This window comes from Anser brachyrhynchus, assembly GCF_964034855.1.
Source record: "Anser brachyrhynchus genome assembly, chromosome: 1".
Lineage (NCBI taxonomy): Eukaryota > Metazoa > Chordata > Aves > Anseriformes > Anatidae > Anser > Anser brachyrhynchus.
This window is the reverse complement of record NC_137694.1, coordinates 58,771,763-58,785,499: the sequence shown is the minus strand read 5'-3', so window position 1 is coordinate 58,785,499 and position 13,737 is coordinate 58,771,763. Positions and strand designations below refer to the sequence as shown.

The 13,737-nt window shown below is 43.7% G+C and overlaps 1 protein-coding gene and 1 long non-coding RNA gene across 3 annotated transcripts in view; both read left to right on the top strand.

Annotated features, from left to right (window-relative positions):
* Positions 1-13,737, top strand: part of CHST11 (carbohydrate sulfotransferase 11) — a 172,301-nt gene that overhangs the window by 111,073 nt on the left and 47,491 nt on the right. The gene's annotated exons all lie outside the window — the stretch shown is intronic.
* LOC308178951 lies at positions 3,857-10,028 on the top strand. Its single transcript, XR_013940061.1, has 2 exons — positions 3,857-6,360; positions 9,739-10,028. It is a non-coding gene; the product is annotated as an uncharacterized lncRNA (long non-coding RNA).

Below are 13,737 nucleotides of genomic sequence, written 5' to 3'. Positions count from 1 at the left end.
TCCTTGACTGTTAATGAATTCCTTTCTCATGGCGAGTCATCTTTTTTACGGGAAAGCTGTCAGCCACTTTCACCATGGCAGGCAGGCTTTGAAAGCAGGAGGAACACAGAAGAATTAAAGTGATGTCTCTCAGCTTTGTCTTCTCATTCATTCCTCTGGTTCTCTCCCATTTTAATAGTCACGAGTGGTGGTATGTTTTTGTTGAGACCAGTCATACTAAGATTTTTTAGAAATCTCTGCAGCTGGATGTTTATATTGGCACCAAGGTGTACTTGATGCATATTCTACCAACCAGTGAGCTAATTTTGGAAATCCACTAGCAGCATTTGAATGCCCCATTATAATGTCTACATTTGTAAATTAAAGCTTTGAATAGGTTTGGTTTCAAAGCTAGAAGAATTAGATGATCTTTAGACTGGTGCTGCATGTTTAGACCCCAATACAAAGTCAGTGGAAAATCAATTCGTCTTTCCATTTGCCTTAATGGACTTTTGGATCAAACCCATATTCTTAAAAGCATTTGAGTGCATGAATAGTGTCAGATTTTTAGACGGATTTTTAATTTGCAAGCCTGAGTGATTGCTAGAGGAACACCAGGTATGTGTCTGCAGATGGGGACTTCTGCATCCAACTGACTGAATTGGAGCCTATGGGTACCTGTATACAAAAAAAGGGAAGAAGCCCTCTTAATCCCAGCCTAAAAATCAGATGCTTTTCTAGCTAGTTTCTTAAATATATTATACTTCAGAAATAATAGTGTAAAAAGTCAGTCCTCGTTCGTTAAGAAATGCGGGAAGTTGAGGAAAAAAGAGTTTACTCTGTGTGGTGGTTCAGCACTCTGAAGGTTTAGCTGTGAGCTAGGGCTCCAAGCCTGCTGCTGCAGCAATACACAAACTGCCTTTACTGCAGTGCCACAGAGACTGAAAGGGTACGAGCACAGTCCTGTGAAAGATAACAGTAAGTTTCCCTGTGCTAAAATAAAAACCAACAGGAGCACTACTAATCTACATCGTTATGCTATAGATCTTTCAAATGCAAATGGTTTATTACTTTGCCCGTACAATAAATTCACTGCAAAAACAGCTCCTTACATGCCTTATGTTTTTAACCTTGGCCTTGACTGCTGAAAATGTTCTTTATTTAAGGCTTCAGATTTCCCACTGCTTGGCATGCTTATGGTTCAGCACATAAGGGGAATTTGATGGAAAGGCTGCGGTACATTTAGGATCAAATTCTCAGTGGCCAATTCACAATGGATGCAGCAAAGCTCAGGGAAGGAACCGCTAAGGTTTGTGGAAGCTGAGGTTTGTTCTGCTGAAAAGCAGTTGCCTTTTCAGTTGGTACAAATTGGCAGGAGTCTTCTGTAGCAGATGCCTGCTTGATCTTGTCCTCCATTTGTGTGAAACTGTCTCCAAGAGCAGCAGTGCCTCCTAGACGTGCGGAGCAGCCTCCAGGAGCTGGGATCTGCCATAAGGTGTGGGAGGGCAGCTTTGCACACCACATCTTGCACCTCCTATATATGGATCAAGGGAAATAAGCTACTACAGTTCTGCAGAAATGTCATAGAAATTTTAGTGCCCTGCATGGTGCATGTGTGCATGCCGACAATTTAAGCAACTACCAACAAAACACTTTTAAAGGTTCTTCTGGGTCTTGATCTTGGCAGTCTGACTGCTGCTGTATACTTGGTGGCGTTCTTTCCTCACCCTACCCTCACCTCACTACAATTTGTATGAGCTTCAGGTCAGAAATCAGAAGCAAAGAAACAAAGAGAAGAGAAGTTATGTGCATTAAGAAAGCCAAAGCCATTTGAAGCTTCTTGGATGACTTTTATATCCCCTCTTTTGCATTTGCTTGTTTGGCTTCAGGCAAGAAAGGGAAGTAGGAAATTTGCATGAAGATGGAATTACACCTACTCTTTCCTCTTTGAATTTACATTGGCTACTCAATTTTTTATTGAGTCCTAACGGGTAATTTTATCAAGGTCCACTTAAGCAGCAGACAGCACATGGGGTCCAGCCTACCTGGCCTAATCAGATGCTGCGTGTGGCTTTGCTGCTGCACTGGGAGAAGGACAGGAAAAAAATCCACACTCACCTGCACGATTGGAAGAGACATTGTTTTGTCTGAGACTTTGACAAAGTCCTGGCAAAATGCGCTTGCAGTCTGGATCCTGAGGACAGAGTACCCTACGTGTAGCCCTTGAAGAACTGAAAGGGCACTTGAGGAAGGCTTGGGAGTCTTTGCTCAATTCTGCCACGATGAAGTATTACCTTGGCCCCAATCCTGAAGTGCTTACATGCTTTGCCAAATTTGAGCTTGAAGCAAATAATGAACCTGTATCAGAGGCACGTTCTTCAACTTTAATCATTCTTGTGTGTAAAGAGCGTTGATATTATTTGGATAGAAAGCTCCAACTGTAAAGAGCAATCCTTGCTATTATCAACGGAGTGTTTGCAAATCCTGTCAAACTTTTATTTTGGTGGAGTTTAAAAGTAGCTCATTGTCCTTGTTTGAAATCCAAAGAAAAAAAGTGTTCCAGCACTTCTGAAAACACATTGTACAGAAATACTTTTAAACATCCAGCCCTGACTGGCTGGCTGAGTCTGCACAAAAAGTTAGTGGTAGAATAAGGAATTTCACCAGGTTATTCCCCATCTGAGATTGTGTCCCAAGACCTGTTTCTATTCTGGCTGTTAACTGTTCAGCCACTGGGGAGGTAAAAGCATGCCATATGTAAACTGCTATTCCAAAAATCACTCATAACCTTTCACAATTGCTCTGTTATTTCTCTTATTTTCAACTTAGTAAAAATCTAACTGTCAGTAAAAACAAGAGCTCAGGGAAAGGTGTACAAGGGAGCTAGATGGCCAAACGACATTGAAATTCAGTAGAAATTGGGTACTTGAACTCTTTCCGTTTCTTTTGAAAATCTGAGCCATATACCCTGCACTGCAGTGGTGTTTTCTGCAGTGTGGTGAAAAATTGTTTCCTTTCAGAGCTAAGTAAATCCTAATGGTTTAAATCCATCTTCTACATGTGTTTGGGGGCAGGAGAGGATGTTTGTTTATTTATTATAGGATCACTAGCTAGCTGTCTGGGTTCCCCTGGCATAGAGAAATGCAATAAGAGACCCTATTGAAAACTAGTATTAGCAGTAGACTGAGGCTGCAGGGAGCAGTCTGAAAATTTCAGAAAGTACCAAAGTGGATGTAGCTTAGACTACCCTTCTCTACTTTTTTTTTCCTTTTTCTTTCTTTCTTTCTTTGTTTCTTCTTCTTTTCTTTCTTTCTTTCTTTCTTTCTTTCTTTCTTTCTTTCTTTCTTTCTTTCTTTCTTTCTTTCTTTCTTTCTTTCTTTCTTTCTTTCTTCTTTCTTTCTTTCTTTCTTTCTTTCTTTCTTTCTTTCTTTCTTTCTTTCTTTCTTTCTTTTTCTTTCTTCCTTCCTTCCTTCCTTCCTTCCTTCCTTCCTTCCTTCCTTCCTTCCTTCCTTCCTTCCTTCCTTCCTTCCTTCCTTCCTTCCTTCCTTCCTTCCTTCCTTTCTTCCTTTCTTTCTTTCTTTCTTTCTTTTTTTCTTTCTTTCTTTCTTTCTTTCTTTCTTTCTCTCTCTCTCTCTCTCTGTCTTTCTTTTCCTTTCTTTTTCTTTCTTTCTCTCTTTCTCTGTCTTTCTTTTTCCTTCTTTTTCTTTCTTTTTCTTTCTCTCTTTCTTTCTCTTTTTCTTTCTTTTTCTTTCTTTCTTTCTTTCTTTCTCTTTCTTTCTTTCTTTCTTTCTTTCTTTCTTTCTTTCTTTCTTTCTTTCTTTTTCTTTCTTTCTCTCTCTTTCCATCTTTCTCTCTTTCTCTCTTTCTCTCTCTCTCTTTCCCTCTTTCCCTCTTTCTCTCTTTTTCTCTTTTTCTCTTTTTCTCTTTCTTTCTTTCTTTCTTTCTTTCTTTCTTTCTTTCTTTCTTTCTTTCTTTCTTTCTTTCTTTCTCTCTCTCTTTCTCTCTCTCTCTCTCTCTCTTTCTCTCTTTCTCTCTTTCTCTTTTTTTCATACACTTTCAGTGTAATTTTGAACTTCACAATTGCATTTGTTTTAGTTGGTTTGCTCGTTCTTGTTTGTTTGTTTTTACCTGTAAGGCATTGGCTTTTCTTCAAAGCAGGGATTGAGAAGTTTGCTGACAAAGTGCACCAGGACTGAACAATGAGGACCTATCTGAGTGTTGAAGAGCAGCTTCATGTTTCATTTTGTCTTGTCCCTGAGCCAAAGTATATCTGGGTCATTCGGGAAGAAATCCCGAATGATCACAAGCAGCATCAGCATTAATTTCACTTGATTTCTTGCAGAAAGCTTTTGACAATTAAGCCAGCTAATTGAAAGCTGCTTCTGGAATGGGTTGTGGCTTACTTTGAGGTATTATATCTCTGTAGACAAAGCGGGAGCAGATCCTATAAGGATCCTACTGGGATCTGCTGGTCACAGCACTGCTGATAGACTGTTAGGATGCAGCAACATTGGCTGCGTGTTGCTATCAAAGATCCCACGGGACTAGCATAGCTTTAAGCCGTCTTTGCATCCTGCTGCTCTCTTGGATTACTTGAGTACTGACCAGGTGTATGTCAGCCTTTGCAGGCTGAATTGCTGGAAGCAGCTGTAGGGCAATGGGAGAAAATTAGGGAACAGTTTGTTTGCACAGATTAATGCAGAATTGTCACATCTCATCTGATTGCCTCTTGGTCTCTTGCCTAGCCTTGTCCCCTGCATTTTGCGGCGGGGTACCTGGCTGTGCCACCTCTATACTTGTGGGCCTGGGGGTCTCAGGTGGCAGAGGGATGTGTCACTGAGCTACGGCTGAATCTGTGCCTTTGGATTGGGGCCCAAGGCTCAGACAGCCCACTCTTCCCAAAGAGCAGCCTCCTGCCATGTGCACCGGTGTGCAGCTACAATGTGCCTGTACAGTTCTTAGGTCATTGGACTCATTGCAGGGGATTTCATTCGAGTTGAGCGAGCTGTAAATAAACTCTACAGGATGCTTTCCTTTACTGTCAATAACTTTGTTTTTCTTCCTGAAATTACAAGTCATTCAGTGCAACTTTTTTTTTTTTTTAAACTCGTTTCTTACCTCAGTCACTTTCTCTGCAAAAGCCAAGGGACAGCCACTTCAGGTGGAGAGAGCAGTGAGCTTTGAACTGAATTGAACAACCACTCTGCAAAGAGGGAGGTGTGAGAAGCCATGAGCAGTGTTTTGTACAGCCCAGTGTCTGGGGTCAGCTCTCCTCCCTCTGCCTTCTGGCACCCATAGAGGGAACCTTTGCACGTTGCAGTTCCCACAAGAGCCTCTGCTCCTGCTTCAATTTTCATCATTTACTTACATAAATTGTCTTTTTAGAAAAATCTGCAGGATGCGCCCTGAGCGCACCTTTGTATTTTTAAAGAGCTTTTAGCTGATTCCTCTGGTGTGAACGATGAGATTGATTAGTGGAATAAAGACCTGTTAAAACAGAGAAGTAAAAGGTCATTCATTACCCTATACTACTGCATACTGCTTAGTTTCCAGCTATTAAGAATACATGAGATACAGGGCTGTTGAAAGTGGACATACAATCCTTACTTTTATACTAATGTAGACTCTAACCCATGCAATTTAACAGCGTCCTAAAAGTCCTGCTTATATTTTACAGGCCCCTACTTTGAAGTGTGATACTGTTAGCACTCAAGATACAATGGACATTAAATTTCAGCACTTGTTAAATTATGCATAATTGTCTCCATACTGCTCAGCTTTATGTCAGGCAAGAGCAAAGTAAGATTTCCACATTAATCAGTGCTTAATCAGAGCTTGGTTGTGCTGTGCCTGTGGACTAACGGAACACACTCAAGTTCCCCATTATATTTCAAGAGCTATTTGGGATTTGCAGATATTTATTCCAAGCTAAGGAAGTTGGAGGACTTCAGGGTGACCTGTTGGAAACGTGTGGGAACGTCTCTCAATAAGCAATCTGTGACTGCTTTGGCTGAAGGTAAAATTTAGTATCCAGGCAGGCTGGTGGTGGAATAAAGGCATGCTTTCTTCCCTCCTCCAGCACGGGGAGTCGGATTTGGAAGGTGAGGGTGGAACAACGCTGACACTGTTCCTGACACCAGGCTGCCTCCCCTCTGGTAGTTTTCCACAGGGGCAGAGTAAGAGAGTAAGCTGCCTCTGAGGCGAGGCAGGCCTTTAAAGGAAAATTATGTGCATGGAGGAAATGAAAAATAAGGCAAGGTAGTGGCTCCCAAGCTGGTATCTTTGCTGTGTGCCTTCAGTCAGTCTCCAAGCAACCAGCAACGTAACAAGGACACAATGAGTCAGGCTCAAACTGTGCAGTTTCTGCACCTTCCCATAAAGGTCTGTATATATTCAGCCTCTTTGGGCTCATTCTTAGCTTCCTTTATCCACGTCTTTTTAAAGGCGAAGAGCAGGCGGATGCCTCGCTGCCCGGCATGGCCAGCGCGGGCTCCTCGGCCAGGTCTCTAGCTGGAGCGCTGGGCCACAGGCGATTGTCCCTGCTTCTGCCAGGCCTCCTGCAGCCACCCTCAGTGCCTGAAGCTCCTTTGCCAGGGACTCCTTTGAATCTGGCAGCTTTACTGAGGCTGTGTGCTGAGTCTTCGTCTTCGTCCTGCAGGTCTGCAGACTGCCTGGGCCCTGAAAGACAAAGATGTGCAGAGATGGGAAACAATTTGCCCATGAAAATAGGTGTCTGACTCTTCCAGGGGGCACAGGGAGGCTAGGTGAGAGGCACAGAGTGTGCTTGGATTTATTCGCCCCGTTTTTGGGCCATGTTGGCAGCACCTGGCATGGGCCAGCACTCTGCTGAATGCCTGGCCTTGGTGGCCACGCTGCTCGCTGCTCGGCTGTAGGAAAGGGTGCCCTGGTAGCTCCGTCTGTCCTCAGTGTGTTGTTGGAACCAGCTCAGCACAGATAGAATAAAAGAACACTTCATGGCAGAGAGGAAACTACTGAAAGAGAATACTGTTGCAAAAGAAGTGCGAAGGAAATTTCCACTGGTTGCACAAGCCCAGCTGGGTACAACCTTTGGCAGGGTTGTTCAGTGCCCCAGTATTATTCTTTCAGAAGACGTCACTGTTTATTACATTTTTTCTTCATGATCAGGACACTGTGGAGGTAGTTGGTAAACATGAGGAATCAGAAGTAGAGTTTTCATCGGTTTGGGTCTGAAAAGTGGTAGTGGTACCTTTTAGTGTTTCACACCCTGGATTTAAGTACTTAAGGCTTTTATGTTTGTGGAAGATGAGAAAAGACGCAAAAACTGAGACAGGAAAGAGAGATGCATTGACCTAAGTTAGAACCTGCGCAGCACTTTCCTTCTGGAGAAGCCCCTACTATGCAAGCAACGTGAAACGTGTTTCACCCTGACTAATTTGCCACCTCCACATGACAATCACAGGACAAAAAGCTTCTGTGCATGCAGTGATATCGCACATTTACCTCAGGCCTCCCATCTCAAGGCCATTACTGCTCTGCAGCAGCACTGGGGCAGGTTTGCAGCCCCTGACCAGCCCCAGGGCCATACAAGAGGCAGCCGGGCCCAGGGCTCTCCGCTGTCCCTCAGTCCCTGTCTTGCTTCTCAGCTGCTCTTGTAGCACAAGGCCCATCAACCAGTTCCAGCCAAAAAGAGTGGGAGAAAAGAAGAAAATTAAAAACAGTGTTTATTGGTTGCTTTTACTCGCTAGCCCGTTTCTATTGGTAGCAATTGCAGTAGGCCAGTAAGGAAAGCCAAAGCAAACTGGCACTGTAGAACTGTTAATTTTTAATAAAGATGGCTGTCCAAGCATCCAGGGCCCATGCAGTGTTTTTACAGTATGTCTGTAAAAGCTCCTCATCACAATAAGCGTTGGCCCAGAGCTAACGAGTCCAACCAGGACTCCGTGGGGACAGCCCTCCTCTGCCAGCAGTACAGGGAGTGCCCATGTTACAGCATGGCCCGAGTGGCTTCTTGGTGGAAAAACGCACTGCATCGCAGACTGTTCCGCTTGCAAGGGGAGGCAGGAATACCTTGACAAAACCTCACAATTTTGGCATGGATAAAGCCCAAGGCTGGGCTCCCTGCAGGATGGCGTGGCGTTGCTGTGCTAGCTTTTAATGGAAATTAATCATCAGGCTCCCGCAGTAAACACAGTGGCGTGTGTCCTCTCCTTGCCAGGGCCGGACTGCGAACGGCCAGGACGGCGCTAACATATCATTCCTCTGAAGAGAAATGTCCCCTTTTCAGCAGGGTGTTTTCATCCAGCTGGCCAAGGTTTGGCATTTAGTTTTCTTGAATGGATTTGAGCCTTTTTTCCTTATCTTGTGGTTAAAAAAAAAGTTTTTCTGGAAAATAAAAATGCTTTTGAGGAAAAGAACACCAAAGTTTATGTATCAAAACAGAAAATTTTACTTACTTTAAAATGCCTTCTTGTAAGGTTGACTCAAAATAGATTTGTTAATCCTACCATTTTGATCCAGACCAAAAGATTACACTTCCATCACAGACAAAGGTACACGTTTATTTTGTAAATTCTGTTACATGTTCTTTTAGTCTACTAGAAAAGAATCACTGTTAATTCATTGTACGTTTTCATTACTTCTTTCTCCTTCCCCCATTCTTTACATTCACCTTCAGTCCATACTTTCTATAAAAATAACCCTAATTCTCTTCTGCTCTGGATAAACCAGTAGCTATTATAAACTAGAAGAAAAAGCCCCTTTCATATTGTTGATATTTGATGTTTGTTTAATTTCAGTAGGGCTTTCTAAAGGTGTAATGCAAGTAGGGTCTATTTGAGTCTTTAATTGCTGTAGTAATATTTTTTTACAGCTCCTTATTTTTATGTTTAAGGGTCCCCAGACACTTTGGTTTATTGGCATTGGTGAATGATTGATAAATGATTGAGGTTAAATGAGAAACTGAAGGCATTGTATGAAATATAAATGGTGCCAGAATGACCATGTAGGACCCACCAATATATTTAATGTGATGCATACAACACAGCTGCGACAAGCTACAGCCAAAGCTACCACAAATATCAACTGTTCCCTGGAAGGGAGAAAAAATGTAATAACAATAAGAGTGTTTTCTTTCCTGCTAATCACGAGAAGTGTGGTTTGTTCTGTTGCAGTCCAGCTTTTCATTTCAGTGTCTTACAGTGTTTATTTCTGGGATATCATAACCACAAAAGAAAGGAAAGGTACAGACTGGCTTTTCACAGGCACCTGGAGCTGTTAGGCATCTCATTTCTGTAACTTTTCAATAGGAATTGGTTATTTTTGTCTCCTTTGCTCCTTTGAAATTGCAAGCAAGGGGCTCTGTTTCAGGCTTGGAGAGCACACACAACTTCTACTGCCACATGTCATTATTCTGCTTACGTTCAAATTTTGGGCTCGGGTGACTGACAGATACTGTATTTTTTATATTTCCTATATTTTTGTCCTAAACCAGGAATGACTTACACTTGGCAGCGTAAGAAGTAATGGGTGTTAATTCCTGGGTGAACACAGAAGACACTTTTTGGACAAAACACTTCTGCTGGTAGCACTTTTCATAGGTAGCACAGCACACATTAAACCACTATGGGTTGCTTTTATTTCCTGATGCCTTATCATATGTTGTATAGGTGGTGCTTTAGGAGGAAAAACACCAGGATAAGCTCAGAGTGCCTGTGCTGGAGAGGGGACACTCAAACACCAGCAAAGCTGAACAACAAGCATTTATTGTGAACTTTCCAGGTGCCCTTGGCTGGTTACTTGCAAGCAGTAACTCCTGGGGTGGGCTGCATGTGCATCTTCGGCAAGCATTGCTGTGGTGTGCAGGCTGGTGTGAGCAGCAGGGTGGACCCCTGCTCCTGCGCTGTCCTCGTCCCCAGCCACGGATGGCTCCGGCATCCCCCTCGTACCAGACCTGGCAGCAGTGAAGCCATGGGATCAGCTGGTTTGCCTCGCATTGATACTTGTGTCCCATCGATGAGGTGATCCAACTCACCGCACAGACGATGCTAGGCAGGGAAGGAAAAACAGGGCTGCCTGCTTCAGAGGGATCCCCACATTGCACCAAATGAAGAGTAACACAGACCTGCACCCTGACTTGCTTCCAGCTGGGGGCTGGAGTAAGCCCAGCTATGGCATATGTTTGCAATCAAAAAGTCATTAAAAATTCACACTGACAAGTAACTCAGCTTGGAGTCTATGAAATTGCGCAGTCTGGCCAGTGAAGTAGCCCAGGCTTGATGTTCCCAGTAATCTTTCCTAATCCTGTGAATCCGCAGGAGCTGGGAGAATGGTAGTTGCTCTGGTTGGATTTTCATTTCCTTAATCTTTTGGGAGTGATTTACCTTCCACCAGCCTCGGCTCAGATGTGTGCTGAGGGGCTTAGCTCTGAATGTCATCTTTCTTCGTATGCATTTTGATGAAACTCGGGGGGGGGGGAGGAGGATAATTAATTATGCCTCTACATTAATCACGTGAGCCAGTGCAGTCATCTGGTTTGGACTCTCTGATTTTGGTTTATGAATATAAAGGTCATTAAAAGGGTCTCATGCTCAAGAATATCTAGATCTAAAGCAGGTTCTTCTGAAATTGCTGCTGGGAGCTCGCAATGTTCCTCCCTCAACCATATTGATAAAGAAAACCAGTTCTTCCCATCTCTTGCTAGAGGTGGGTTCTGCCCTTAGCTGGGCAAACAGTGGGCAGAGATCAAGAATGGGGAGAAGAAAGCGGGGAAGCATGTGAGAGGTGCCAGCATGGGGTGAGGAGCAGTGCAGAGCTGTGGCAGCCCCTGCAGAGCCGACCCCGCATCTCCTTGTCCCACTGGGTGGCCACAGGGAAGTTTTAGCAAACACGTCGTCCACAGGCAGCGTAGATGTGGAGCGAGGCATGTGGTAGCTTGTGAAGGGTTAGGTCAAAAGTGGTTTATTAGGGGTTTGTGCAGCACTCTGGCAATGAAAAATAATTTGATACCAAAAAAGCAACAAATTAGAGGTTGCGGTGATTTGCTGTTGGCAGCCACGCTTGCCCTTCGGTGCAGCGTGATTGACAGATACTGCGGGCTTTCCGTGAGTGCTGGTGCCACTTGAAAGCACGGTGGGCTTCACCCTGGGCTGTGGGGAGCTGGGCATTTCCCACTGAACGCTTCTGTCTGTCCTGCCCTTCTCTTGCAGGCTGTGTCACCAGAGCTGCTTCCCAAGGGATCGGGCTCTTCCTAGCAGCCTCCCGTAACAAACAAGTAGGGATTCCCTCCTGGTTTCCCACACAGCAGCTTCCACCTAAGGCAGAGATGTAACTGAAGTTTGTGCTGTCTCACTTGTCACCAAAATCTCTGTGCCACCCTTCTGTCACCAAAGGTACAGACAACCCTCGAAGGAGGCAGAGGAGAGAACTGGGAGAAGATGATGGAGAAGTCCATCTTAGTGCATCCAAGAGAGGAATTTTCCCTTGGAGCAACTGCTTAAGAAACCACGTTCTTAGCAACTTCTCTGTGGTATGACAGTCTTTGGAAAAATTAAAATCATTAAGCAGTCAATCCTTGCTCAGAGTCGAGCTTTAGATAAATTAGCAACTCTTGAAGGCACAATTTTGTTAATCGCTGACAATTACATACTTTGTTTTTACATTAGGCCAGCTGTGCTGAAAGTTCCTGTGCCTCTGGTGCATTTTCCATTTTTTAATGGGTTTGGTATTCAACCTCAACAATCAGGAGCTTGTTTTTATGTCGGAAAAAGTTCAGTGTGTGATCTTTAAAATTAACTTGGTAATTTTAGCTCCTCAGTATTATTTGCAGAGTTTTGTTTGTTTGTTTATGAATCCCTTCTTCCTTCATTTTGGTTATTCAAGTACATTCTTTTTTTTGTTTAAGTTATTTTTACTTGACAAATACTTTCTTGATCCCAGAAAGAGATGCTTCTGGTTTGGATTAATGTGGATCTGAAAAACTTAGCTGCATACTATTGGAATATTACGCAGTTTGATAAAGTGTGAAAATATGTTTTTATATTTTTATTTGCAGATCAGATAAATGCGGTGTAAACCAATTTCTGAGTTTATTTACTGTCATGCATTTACTCTGGTATGCAGACTAACCTCACTTTTGGGATGTGGGACAAGGACAAACACAGGACTGTGTAAGTGAAATGGGTGTGTTAGCCACAGCTGAACATGTGGTTCCCAAAGTTCAGGACGTGTAAAAATATGCAGTAAAAATACTGATGTCCTGTGCCAGTCAGACAGTGTCTCTGAAGGGTGGAGCTCCAAAATACAAGCATAGCATTTAGATTTCTTTCTGTTTGTTTTTTTTTTTCTTTTTTTTTTTTCTTTAGAAAGGGGAGTCAGCACAAAAGGAAAATGTAATAATTGTGTTCTTTCCCCTGAGTTAGATGCAGAGCAAGCACGCAGTGACTGAGGGCACCCTACCCTGGCTGTAAGGTGGAGAGTGCTCTCGGGAGTGAACTAGGTAATGCCAACTCAAAGCACTGAATTAGGCTTTCTGGAGGTAAGACAAGTGGAGAGGTCCCCAGCACCTCTTCATGTCAAATCCGTGGTGACTGAGCTTGTGGTGTCCACATCACAAGTGGAGGACTGAGGTGCTGATGTGCCAGACTCACAGTAACTGGATGGACACGGGGCAAGCAGGTGGGTGCTCAATGCTGTGCGTTCTGGTGCATCCCAGGTGTGTGGAGCTGCTTCTTAGACCTCAGCAAATGTCTCTTGAGTCTGGTCAGCACGACTGTTTCAGGAGGTGGGGAAAGTGCATATAATTCCCCTAAGTATGGACTAAGTGGGTCCAGGAAAGGGCATCCAGGGGCTCTCCCAGCCTGGACGGGTAATGGGAAGTCAACCTAGGCTTGTGATGGTTGGACTGACCCATCCTCTGGGGCAGAGTTGTGGTGATATGCATGAAGTGAGTTTGGTTACCAGTTACTATCTCAAAGTTTCAGTCCTGCAAGGTACTAGCTGGCACCATTGCTGTCTTGGTGAGCACAGAGCTTGCCAGGTTTCGTAGCTTGCGATGGTGGCAGGGGACAGCAGGGAGGTGCATTGCCATGCTTTCTGCCTCCTTACCCTAGCAGCTCTCGCAAAACCTAAATACAAGCAGGAGTTAGCATAAGTGCCCTGTCGAGAGGGATCTGACTGTGTTACAACAGTGAAGCTTTGCTCCTCACCAGAATAACTCTTCTTTCTTTCTCATACCCAATGCAGGAAGTTTGCTTTCTTATATCTAAGTAATAAATTTATGCTTTTCTGAGACCCGCCATAAAATGAAACCTGCTGTGGATCTGGCCCAAAGCCCATTGGAGTGAATCACGTGGACTCCCGTGGATTTGGTGGAGTTTATGAATCAAACCTTATAGTTTTCGGTAAATTACTAAAAGAAAACAATGTTTTACTGTTTTTGGTGAGCCATTTGTGCTTAGATAGCTTCTAATATGGGAGCAGCGCCTTCAGTCAGTGCTCCTCTCTGTCCCTTCAGAAAAGTAACTTCTGTTGGTTGGAGCAGGTTTTCATTTTTTGTAATTTCATTATTTGGCTTTCAGTGGAGAAACTCTAGTGACCTTTTCACTCTCCTTGCCCCAGTCCTTTTTTTCTAATTTTGCAAATGTCTGCCATATGACCGAGTGGACATGTGTTTGTATGTGTGGGGGGACAAGGAAGATGGCCTCTCTTTCAACTTAGTAATGGGGCAGGTGCCCTACTGCTAGTTCCCCAGTTAAAGTACTCAATCATGTTAATATTGCA